The following is a 12,327-nucleotide window of genomic DNA, read 5'->3' as shown; positions in this document are numbered from 1 at the left end:
CAAAGAGACCACAAACTAAAAGAACAGACTATAAAATTCTTACCCCGAAAGGGGAGAACATGCATATTTGGCAAGCTGATACTGATAATGTGTATTATATACCTCGTTTTGATAAACATCTTTTTATAACTGAAAAGGCATCCTACAGGATCCTCACCAAAGCACATGCATTTTTCCTGTATTCATCATTTACTTGACTATATTAGAATTGAATGTAGGAAGAAATATCTCCAAATAAAGATTCAAACAGCTCTATCCAAATGAGAAAAGCTCAAATACAATTGTCTGCAGACTAGAAAATGGTGAGAACACATCCCTCCTCAGACAAAATGGCAGCAGTAAATGTCAACTACTGTAGACAAGCACCAGGAACAAAAAAAAAAAAAAACCAAACAAAACAAAACAAAAAAAAAACCCCCACACATTCCTGTGGTAGAAAAAAGGAAAACTCTTAGAAGTCTTTCACCAAAAGACATAAATTAGAATCATATAAAGATTTTTTTTCTTTTTGTGTGTGATATACACTACTATTTATCTATCCCTATGTGAAAGCACACCAATACAGGACTATGTAGACTGGATGCATATTTCGCCTCATCTAAATTCAGTACTTACCCGAATTTCATGTTTGTATACAGAAACTGATGGTAATTTTACTGCCTTCGTAGGAGCATTTCCACTCACTTTCCTGGGAGGCAGTGGCAAGTATAAAAGAAATTCTCATTTTCAGCCCTTATGCTCAAGAAACAAGAAAAAGAATTTGTATTCCTTTTTGCTGAAAGTAACAACTTTCTCTACAAGTAGCACATCAGCAGTGGAAAGATGGAAGAACTGTATTTCACTATAATAACCCACATATATAAAGAATTTGGACAACTGTAAGCAAATCTCAAGTTCAGTGGAATATTTGGGGGAGTGGGGTGTGTGAGCAAGCAACTGAGTTATACTGAATTACCTGCTGGGTTTAAACCACAACAATCTCATGCAAACAAAACATGGGAAACAATGAATCAAGTTTTGATTACTTTTGAAATCTTCACCCTATCTAAAGATAGGAAGGTTTACTTACCACAAAATCTGAATTTATCAGAGTGAGAATTATATTTTACTGGGAGAATTTCCATTCTGAACATTAAGTTTAAAAGTGGAAGTAAAAAAAGAAGATGAATGTTAAACTGCTTATGAAACAAACTATAAATTTTCCAGCACTTAGAACATGCTGAGCTACTACTCTGAGATTCAGAATTTAAAGGTTTATAGAGGGAAAACGTGGACCTCTAAAAAATAGCTTAAAGATTAAAAATGGAAATGAAATACTTGTCGAGACTGAATCACTGGATTTTCCCAAATAAGCAGCATATACATAGTATTCTTTTATGAAATACAATTTACTAATGATCTTCATCATCTCTAAGATGGCCTGTCTAGCAAGATTTCTCAATTTCCCCCCATGGAAGTGGGCAAATGCAGGGGACATTGCACACCTTGAAGGAAATGACACCAGTAAGTTCTTTCTACCCAGAAGAAGCATCTAAACTGAAATCTAATATGGAAACCATTGCTTTAGAGCAAGGAACAAAGAAATTGGGGAAGTGATAATCCCTTCAGAATCTGGTATTAAAATGCTATATGAAAACTGCTGCACTCTAAAGGGATTAACACAACAGAACCTGCTTAAAGCAGAGTAGAACTTTATTCAATACAGAGAGACAAAGTCTACTCAATGACCTAAGGTACCTTGTTCTTTTCCTCTACATAGAGACTTACCTAAGAGGCTTCCAGAATATCTATGGATGTGAATCTGCACTACAGTTCACACATGTGTTTCTTTACAAACTGGGATCATGCCATCATTCTCCTTCGGCTTGCCAATAAATTATAATTCAGTAGATAACTAATAGAACTTTTCTCTTTAAACTAGCATTGCAGCACTACACCTCTTTCTAGACCGACGGAAATAGGTCACACTACAAATATGAAATTTATATTAGTTCCTGAACTACTTCTAGTTTTAAGCACACTTGACTTGAATATCAGACAGCCACCATCAGCTTACCTGCACCTCACAAGTAAGCATACTTTTTAATATAAAAATGCCATCACACAAACACAGTGCTACTAATATATTCTAATTTACACCAAAACCCCTTCATGCTTTCTTAGTTTTGTCTTCATAGAATCTTTTACAGGAAAAAAACATCCAAATTAAAACACCTTCGTGCTTACAACTATCACGAGCATTACAATCACCTACTCTTATCTCATACGTAATGATGTTTTACATTCAAAAAATCCTTGCATTATCTTAGGAGCCCATTTAACTGTATAGATATTTTTAGGAAAAGGTCATTAAATTTTAACTGCAGTTGAAATACTGCAACCCTTAGTAAATTGTTGTCATCACTTCTGAAGGTCTGTATTGAGAGAAACAAGGCACCCAAATCAGAACCAGCCATTCTAGTAAAAAGCCAAATACTTTAAGATAAATAAATAAGGGGGGGGGGGGGTGGGAATCAATGATCTTCAAACAGCCAATACAAAGCTGCCAAAATTTACAAGCAGAGACTTCTTTAGAAAACACACAGAAAGGATTTTGCACAAGATGAAACTTAGCAAGTTCCTGTACCGGTCACTGAAAGCATGATAGTCGTTCACACACTGTATTAATAAGTTATTCCATAAAAAAAAGGACAAAAAAAATGGATGAGTTTATTTTTTCTCATTGTGAACATATGCATGTGTGTTGGAGAAGGGAAAAATCAGGTACTTATTTCACAATTATGGATGACTAAGTTTTTTGCCCTTCACATACCTGCACTCTCTAAATGAGAAAGTGTTAAGCTAATGAAGTGTGATGGACAGAACTGGAACTACTTCTGAACTTCAAAACCCACATTCTTTCAAGAAGTAAGTACTATCAAAAACATGAGCCATTGGAAAAGGTAATACAGAAACAGGAGAATAACTAGTACCACTTAAAAATTGAAAAAAAGTTTAAAATTAGTATGTTAACTCAAAACACTGACCTTGCTACCCCTATCCACTCTATGTCTTTAAGACTAGAAGGTTAAAAAGTATTTCCAAACAGAGGAGGTTTTGTTTTTAAAAGGTACAGGAAATCTAAAGGAGGTTTATGCCCATTTCATTGATTTTTCTCATCAAGAACATTCAAGATTATAGCTCTGAGGCTTGCAATTACATGTGGATTTCTACATACACCTAAAAAATACTGGTTTTAACAACCTGATCTAAAATCTGGCTACCTTTTGTAACCATTTGTTTCCTTCTTCTAAATACTAGTTATTCAGGGGAAGACCTCATGATGAACTCAAGTAAAAAGAAGAGCTACTAGCTACAAAAGGTAACTTCCTTTTTATAAAGGTTCTTTCCTGTCCAATCCTGAGAGTTTACCTGACATTGTACAAAATCATCCCCTCTTTTCCTGGTTATTTGGGATCAATTAATTAGAATAAAAATTTATTCATTTAATGTATTAATGTTGGCACTTACTAGAACAGCTAGTCATAGATGTAAATCCATACAGAACTAGACAGCTTATAAAATTATCAAGTACATATATTATTGCTAAAAGCAGTGCAAATACTAGATGAGCACTTGGCATTACCAATCTAAACAAAAACGCATAAAATCTTTGTAGAGTTAACACTTCCCTTTTTTTTTTTTTTTTTTTTGAGCATTATACTATGGTAGAAAGTATATGCTGCTTCAGGAAAAATAATCTCCACAACAGCTGGCGCACTTACATGTTCTGCACTGCACAATAAAAGACTTAGAAGTTAGGAAGTAATATAATAAGGAGATTCTATGGAATCCAAGTTTTATTTTAGATTGGTGGAATCACCAAGTGTTCGTCTAATATGGTAAGTAGAAGACATACAAAGAATAAAGTGTGCACGCACATGCAAGACAGAAAACAAGCCCCATACACATTCTACATCTAACAGGTCTCATTGCGACATATCATTTTTATAAAGCTTTAAGGCATCCAGTAGCAGTGTTTCATTGCAGACCTTTGAAAACCAGCTGACAGAATGCCAGAAGGGTCTCTCTTGTTCCACAGAAGTTTTCTTCAAATCCAGGTCAATAATCTGCTAGAAAGCCACCTATTTCCCTTTTCTTGTGTGTGTTTCTCAGGAAAACTGTTGGTAGGCTGCCAGATCACAACAAAACATAAATATTCCATAACACCAGCTCAATACTGCTGCCAAAGCAGTATCTGCTGTAGCACCTGCTACTACTACTATACACTATCCTACCTGCACTCTGGCATTTCCTAACACCGGATCACAGATGGGGACAAAATGTAAACCTCAACTAGATCAAGCTCCAACTCTGCATATGGCCCAACTGGTTTTTCCTTCCCCTTCCCACACAGCCCACAGCAGATATTTCACTGCCCAACATTTTGGGAATACACTCTGATATAGTTATAATTCCATAAGCACACTGGATGCTCAACAAAGCCAAGTGAATAGACACACGCTATTCCCTATTTTTCTGGTGCATGACTTCATATAAATATTTTCAATAATTTATGTTATAGAAAAACTCCACAGTTGTATATTCCATTAAATATTTGTAATTACAGTTTGAAGATCAGAGTTTTGAACGCACCAGGAAGATAATAAATTGCTGCTGCCTTCGATTATCTACTTCTTTACAGAAAGCTTTCTTCCCCCTATTGCCAACGAAGAATCTAAAACAAACTAAAGTCACTACTTGAAAACAAAATACATGTACATACAAATCTTCCAAGAGCTTTGGAGGTGTGCACTATGGTTCTTGATTCAGGCAAACAGGTGCCACTCTATGAAGTGGAGGAAAATAGTACAAATGTGTGAAGCTCTTTACGTGGGAAATCACAAGAGAGTTAAACGGCACTGAGCAAGGCACAAAAAGTGCTTTTAAAATAGAAACAAGGGAACATGCAGAGAACCTCAGTATCTAATTTAATTAATGAATGAGAATGCAAAGGCTCCAACTGGTGAAACATTAGCAGCAGCCATGAATTTCACTGTAGTTCTGTATAACAAGTAATCTTACCTGAGTGATTCTCAAAAAAATGTCAACACATTGATTGTATTTTTCATCTGATCCTGTCAATGCTGAGATGACAGGCCCTGCAGGATGCAGCGAGAGATCAATGATGAAAACCAGATGTTTAGTCTTTTCAAAACCAAAACCTACAAGACCAGGCAAATATGAATTTTTGTCTGAGATATATGCTTCTTTATATCCAACAAATGCTAATGTTACATAATCACTTTCATGTATGTAAAGTTGACAAGTGTGTCTCTTCCTCATAAGGCATCTGAGCCCAGATGATCCATTTCACCAACAAATAACTTTAAACCTGGTCCCTAATACACTATTCTTTCAAGTGCTATCTGGTCACGCAGCTAGTTATTTAGATCAGCTACTTCATGCGCCAACCTATGTTCTCTGGCCTTTCAGGAAGGAGACTTGATTTTGTCCATCAATTATGCAGAACACTTAAACCCTACACAAAATTTATTGCAATTCAGAAGCTGAGAAGAGCAATGCACAATAGTATTACTCACAGCTACCTCAAGCAAAGAGTCATAAATTCATCTTCAAAAGTTAAAGGCATGTTATCATTGTACAGTTTGGACCTGACTTCCATAGACATGTTTGCAAATACTGCCTTAAGCTAACATTTCAATCAGACCAGTTAAGTACTTGAAAAGGAATTTTAATGCTTGGCTATAATCAAGAACCGCGCATTTAATATTAAGTAAACCCCAATCAGATTCAACCATAATTAATTATCAAATATGTTAAAGTGAAAACAAATTAATATAGGGGGATGGGAATTTAAGTAATTGTCATCTTATGTATTAAACTATTTAATATGCCTGTTAAATCTAAGGAAAATTTAAGAGAGAGTATCCTAACGACCATTTCTCAATTTTTAAATTAAAATACAAGCAATGCAGTTAATCCTTATAGTGCCATGAATAATCAATCACAAACTGGGATGCAGATACCCCTGAAATCAAAACACAAACAGGATGGAATAGAACCTTACAAATCTGTTATGTAACATTTAGAAGATTTCTAGGCTAAACTCTGTTTTAATATTTCCTTTGTGAGATGGAAAGACAGAATGGCCCCAAACACGACGGTGAATGTAGGGAACCTGATAGTTTCCTAAAGCCATCTCATATAGTCAGGAAGATACAGTATATCCACAATAAATTGTCTTGCACATGCACAGCACACCCATTTATTCCAACTGCTAAATACCAAATTCCAATTTTACATGTTTCCATGCTACCAGAAATCCTTAGAAGAATCACAAGACTGAGCTAAACAGCAAAAGCACCAAGCATACCCACTACAGAACATACTACAGTACACCAGAAATTCATACCAGATACAAACAATATAACTCTTCATTTAAGAAAATTGTATTTGTTGTCAGAATAGACGTAAATATTTTTTTAAATCTGTTATAAGGGTGACATTCCAAAAACATTTTTACCAGCTTCATTACTCCACAGACATATTCGGTAAACAGGAAAAATATATTACAGTTTTAGATTGAAGTACATTAAGAATTTTATGCTAGTGTCAAGCAAACCCAATTAGAAAACCAAAAAGCCTACCTAGAAACATGATCATCAGTAAGAGTAGCAAAAGCAGCCTTTCTCTTTCTAACACATACTGCATTTTATACCATGACACTGCAGCCTCTGAGGGTCAGATTAATTAAGATCAACAGCAGCTGCAGTGCAACGTGAGAAGCACACTGCCACAGTTCTCACCAGTCCAGCACAATTACCTGCAGCATTCCAACACCGGACAACAACTGACAACTACCACACTCCTGGAAGTCATTAACTCCCACTGGCCTGCTGATAAATGTTAAAAAACAAACCAACCTCTTTTTAAGATGGATTGCAAAGCTGACTGCACCTGCTGTAGGATGCAACGATGAGTCCCAGGGAGCTGTTTGCCAGTCAAATCTTTACGGATGTTGCTTAACTTTATGCTAGAACTGTGTCCAAAGACAGAAATGAGATAGCGATCAGGCACAAGCCCTCCTCCCAAATCCCTCAATGCTCCATTTCTAAAAGCCAGTCTGACAAATTCACTAAATCCAAGGTTTTTCCCCCTGGCCAAAAAGCTACTGATCACTGATGAAAGAAATTCTGTGGTCAACTACTGAAGACAATATCTAAGTTAATGCAATTAATTAAAGAACAAACAAGAATGAGGAGTATTTAAAAAAAGGTATTGCTTGTTACAGGTTGCACACACTAAGAAAAGTGAGACTATGTTTCTTTTACTGCATTAGGAAGAAGAGGAAAACAATTAAGAGATTCAGACATTCCCAGTTTGTATTTTTTAAATATTAGCTCTAAGACTTATGTTCTGACAAATATCCATCAAAACTCTATCTGTAGAATACCACTGAAGTATTATATGGAAATTTTAAACTTTGTGAAAGAGGAAATTTTAAAATTTTCAGTGCATACCAACTCTGGCTATTTTTCTTAGATTTTGTTTTGTTGGTTGGTTGGGGGGTTTGTGGTTTTTGGTTTTGGTTTGAGGTTTTTTCTCTCCAGAATGCAGAAGTCCATTAAATAGGTATTCTTAATGAATAATTGCTTTAGAGAAATCTCGACTTTATCAAAAAAACAGTACTCTTACTAGAAGCACCTTCATCTACATAAGCTTTCTAATCTATTTATAATCATCTGGTTTTCAATTATATTGAAAATTAGTCAAAAGCAATCATAAGAAAAAGGTTAAAAATTATTAAATATGGCATTTCCCTGTGATAACAACCATGCTCACTTTGTTCTTTTGACAACCAAGTGCACATATAGTCTGTATCATTTATTAAAGTTAGACTAACCATTCCAAATATAGCACAAGTTGTTCTAAACCTTTCTTACACAAGACAAAGACACAGCACTCTCTTGCAAACCAAAGCCATTTACTATGTCAAAGTTTATTCAGTCATTAACATAAGTCCCTACATGCAGATGAAATCAGTGCAAAATTTCTACCTAAACTTTTCAAAATTTCTCTAAGCCTACCAAATGAGAAGTTGCTAAGTGATATTACACTGGGTGAGTTTGATATGTAAAAATCTGAAGTTCATACCAAGTTACATATTCAGTTTCAGCTTCCTTTTAAATGTAAAATACTAAGGATCTGCTGGCTAACAAGCTAACTTTTTTTTATTCTGTTCCAGTAACCAGGCAACAGACAACTGTCCAACTGAGAATTATCTCTCTGAACAGCTGGCAATCAACACTTGGGGGTTTTTGGAGGTTGGTTTTTAAAAAAAAAAAAAAAAAAAAAAAAAGAAAAAGTAGAAAGATCAGTGATTACTTTACAAACCTACACAGCTCTAGATTCCACCTCTGAAATCTCTACTCACTATTTAGTAATTTCTTCAGTCCCATTATCCCCAAAGTTACTCATGTAAGTAAATGTTTCCATCAGAATCTGAAAATCTTAAATACATAGTTATGAAGTCTCTAATTAGCTAATGTTAACACTAGAAAAAACAATAGAATAAAAGTGAGATGCATTTATTGATGTATGACAAACCAGCTTCAAGGACAACAGGCAGCTAATAACTAATGCTGTTCTCGCTTCTAACTCTAACTCTTTTTTCCTCTTCTATAGCTGAAAAAGCAGTATTTTACTTCATTATTTCAAGTGTTGATTTTTAAAACACATTTTTTTTTCCTACTAGACTTTTTGCTGGTTTTAAGAGTTATAAATTAACATGACAATTCCTTTATTATATAAAGGAAATAATAATGGTAAACCAAGCTGATACATTATACCGTTTCCCTTCCTAACAGCTTAATAGGAGTAATGAAGCTAGAAAGTTAACTTATTAATTATAAATTCCTTTAAAATTGTGTTACTTGCACATTCAATGTATTTGAAAGGTTTTTAAGAGTCTGAATAAAAAACTAAAAGGGCACTTGCACAAAGATTAGCTAGACAATATCCCATAAAACATGAATGTTTCAGAAAAATTTGATATTCAAACAAAACATCTGAAATACAAGTGACTTGGTAAAAAATAACATTGCAACACAACACTTCATACACTCTCTCCCCAAGGCAGTGAAGGAAACTCCTACCTTTTTGTATTCCCCAAACATTCAGATCACTACTGATTAGAAATCTGCTATAAAAACAATCCAGCTAATCTATTGGTAAAAGCGCTAAAACCTTATCCCCACTTAATTACGGTTTTATTAATCTCTGCTCTTAATATGATCTAATTTCAGTACACATATGACTTCATATTCCAATAAATTGAAAAACACTGACCAAGCTCAAATTCACTCAAGCACCAAGTTCAGACCAGGCAAGATCCTGTTGCAAGATAAACAACATGATGCGATGTAACATAATTTTGTGCGCGTGTGTGTATGTGAAAGATCAAGGCAAGAGCGCAGAGAGAAAGTGAGAGTGCACGCCAGCATTTGCACTGGAAATACACATGTCCAGAGTAGCTTTCAGTCCAAGTGCTCGCTCTAATTCAGAATGGAGAAACAGGTATGACAATGACAGCTTAATAACACAGAAATACTCTTTTTTATATTATTCAAAATAAAACCACACATTAAGATAGCTTCTCAGAATAGCCACTTTCTTTATGAAGTTCATTTCATTAAAGTAGCATGGCTATGTGTTCAAATTTTGGACCAGAACCTGTTAGTCAATACACACTCAGTACTTCTCTACAGAAAGGATCAGCACTATTTAGTTTAAAAGTAGGGCATATTTTGCCATTTTAATTTCATTTCCACTAATCTAGGGAAACAAGCCTGAACAGAAAATAATCAGGGATAATCTAAGCACAATAACAAAATCAAATTGTAGAAGTCCAGAAAATTAGAGAAAGTGAGCTGGTAACCTGAAAAGAAAATAATAAATTGTGTATGCAAAAAGTAAGACTGCAGTGGACAGTAATGTATTTACATACTATATATACTGCTTCCTATTTTGTAAACTAAGATGTTCAGTGCAAAACTGTTTTTTTCCTTCAATTTCTTGTAATTAGAGCTGCCACATAATTCTTCAGTAATTAAGTCACCTTTTGATGCACAAAAATAATTCCCACAGAAATCAGTCTGCATACTGAAGTCCTATATCACGGGGGGGGGTGGGGGGGGGGGGGGGGAAGGAAAAAAAAGAACACTATTAGATCACAGAACTACTCACGACTTCTGTATTACAACCAACTTCTGTCTTTCCAAACAGGAACTTACTCAGACTGGTCTAAAACTTTTCAGAAAGAAAAGTTTCACAGAAGCTTCAGCAGGAGAACATTCCATAGTGAAATGTACTTTAAATACACTTACAGTCACAAGCATCAGAGGTACAGACTAAGTAACTTCCTAATAGGAAAACAGAGTAATTGCTTAAGAAACTTCGTAAGAAAAATAAACCATACCTTTATATTAGCTATTTCACAAGGTTTGTATTACCTAATGCTATATGAGCATGAGAGTCTGGAAGAAACCCAAAAGCCATCAGCTCACGGAATGCCAGGACCTCCAAAAATTCCTTGGGCTGGTGGTCAAACACAAATAGAAAGGCTAACAAGAGCGAGCCACACTGTAATCCATTTCCCATCCCTGTTCCACACTTCAGCAGGTAACACTCGCCAACTTCCTTATAACACTCATTTTCTCTATGACGCAATGTGGCTGCAAATTCAAAGGGGGCTGTAAGAAGTCAAACTTGAACTTCATTTGCACCTGTTAGAGTGAAACTGCTTGAGCCTCTCTGCCTTAGTTATTTATATTATTACTACTGATTTTAAGAGAGCATGTGTTTATGTCACAAACATTTTTACTCATGTCATTCTAGCTTGCTAATTTTTATTTTTCAAAGGTTCCTCTGCTACTACTGCTCTATCTTTACAATTTACTACACAAAAAAATATGTAATTCTAATTTAATCAGAAAACAGAAGAACTATGCTAGCGCACTGAACAAAAGATCTAATCTTTGGAGTGTCCTTTCCAAGTGAGTGTAAATAAACTGCAGTAAAATGAAAAGGCTTGTAATTTGGTATTTGGAATATTCTTCATAAACACCAATTTTCTGTAACATCCTTGCATATCTGATACCACCTCATGTATAATGCAGAAAATCTATTTCATTTTCATCTACCGACAGTGAATTTAATTTACTATTGCGGCTCTTCACCCAGATTATGCTATTAATTCTGCAATCAGGCTCTTTTGAATGCTTTTATTTCTTCCAAGACTTTTTACAATTCTACATTGATTTTTTTCCCCTACCCTAACATACCTTTCAAAGTAAAGGATCATTTTTAATAACTTTCTAAGGTAAAAAAGAAAAAAAACTTCCAAACCTCAAAGGCAACAAGCATCAGTTCATTAGTTGCATCTTTGAACACCAAAAATCTACATGCATCACTTTAACATCTGATATTTAAGTATTATAAATTACATTCATTAAGGATACATACAACAGGTGCATTAAAATTTCCACATCAACAATCATCATTGTAAATAGACCACAATCTCTCCATTAATAAAAAACTATCCACTTCTGCCTGACACTGAAGTCAGAGGATGGGAAAGCTAAATGCTCCAGTGTTTGTGTTGTCTCCATTCATACCCAACTGCCTTCACTATTCTGTAGAACTCAGTCATCTTGTTAAACTAGATCAAATGCAAAGCTGGTCTTACTTTTCCAAGAGAAAAAAGCCCGTAGCAGCTAGTCAACTCGAACCTAAATCACCAGTTATTCTTCAAAATAACAAAATCAAAACACCAAAAAAAAGTGTTAGCCATGTTATTATTCTGCACCAGTTTTTAAAAAGTCCTCTAGAAAAAAATTCAATTACAGAATGCTAATTTGTTCATCTTTAGGGAAAAACTTATTCAATTGCAGAAGCTAAAATCTTGTATAACATTATGTAAGATTCCCTCTTCAGAAATCTTATAAAAGAGAAATAATAAATACTGTATTTATTATTGTTATATGCAAACATTAAAATACTTTTCTCACGCATCAGTACAGTTGATAAAATAGTCATTTTATTATTCAAAGTATTTCACTTCTATACGAGAGTTTTCTTCCACCATCATGATAAACATAATATAAAGAATATCTAAAGAGCAGCGCTTGTCCTCTTTACTTCACTCCAGAGCCAGTTAACAAAGCAGTGAAGCAGAAAGAAGGTACATAATGGATTTAAAGTAAATGGCCCATTCTTTAAGAAGCGGCCTCTCATTCTTACTCATTCTAGCTTAATTGTCATTAC

General features: G+C 34.8%; 1 protein-coding gene across 6 annotated transcripts in view; it reads right to left on the bottom strand.

Moving 5' to 3' along the window:
• Nucleotides 1–12,327, bottom strand: part of NOVA1 (NOVA alternative splicing regulator 1) — a 153,537-nt gene that overhangs the window by 138,233 nt on the left and 2,977 nt on the right. The gene's annotated exons all lie outside the window — the stretch shown is intronic.

The sequence above is a fragment of the Strigops habroptila genome, chromosome 4 (genome assembly GCF_004027225.2).
Source record: "Strigops habroptila isolate Jane chromosome 4, bStrHab1.2.pri, whole genome shotgun sequence".
In the NCBI taxonomy this organism is placed as follows: Eukaryota; Metazoa; Chordata; class Aves; order Psittaciformes; family Psittacidae; genus Strigops; species Strigops habroptila.
The sequence above is the reverse complement of the archived record's forward strand: the minus strand, read 5'-3'. Positions and strand labels throughout refer to the sequence as shown.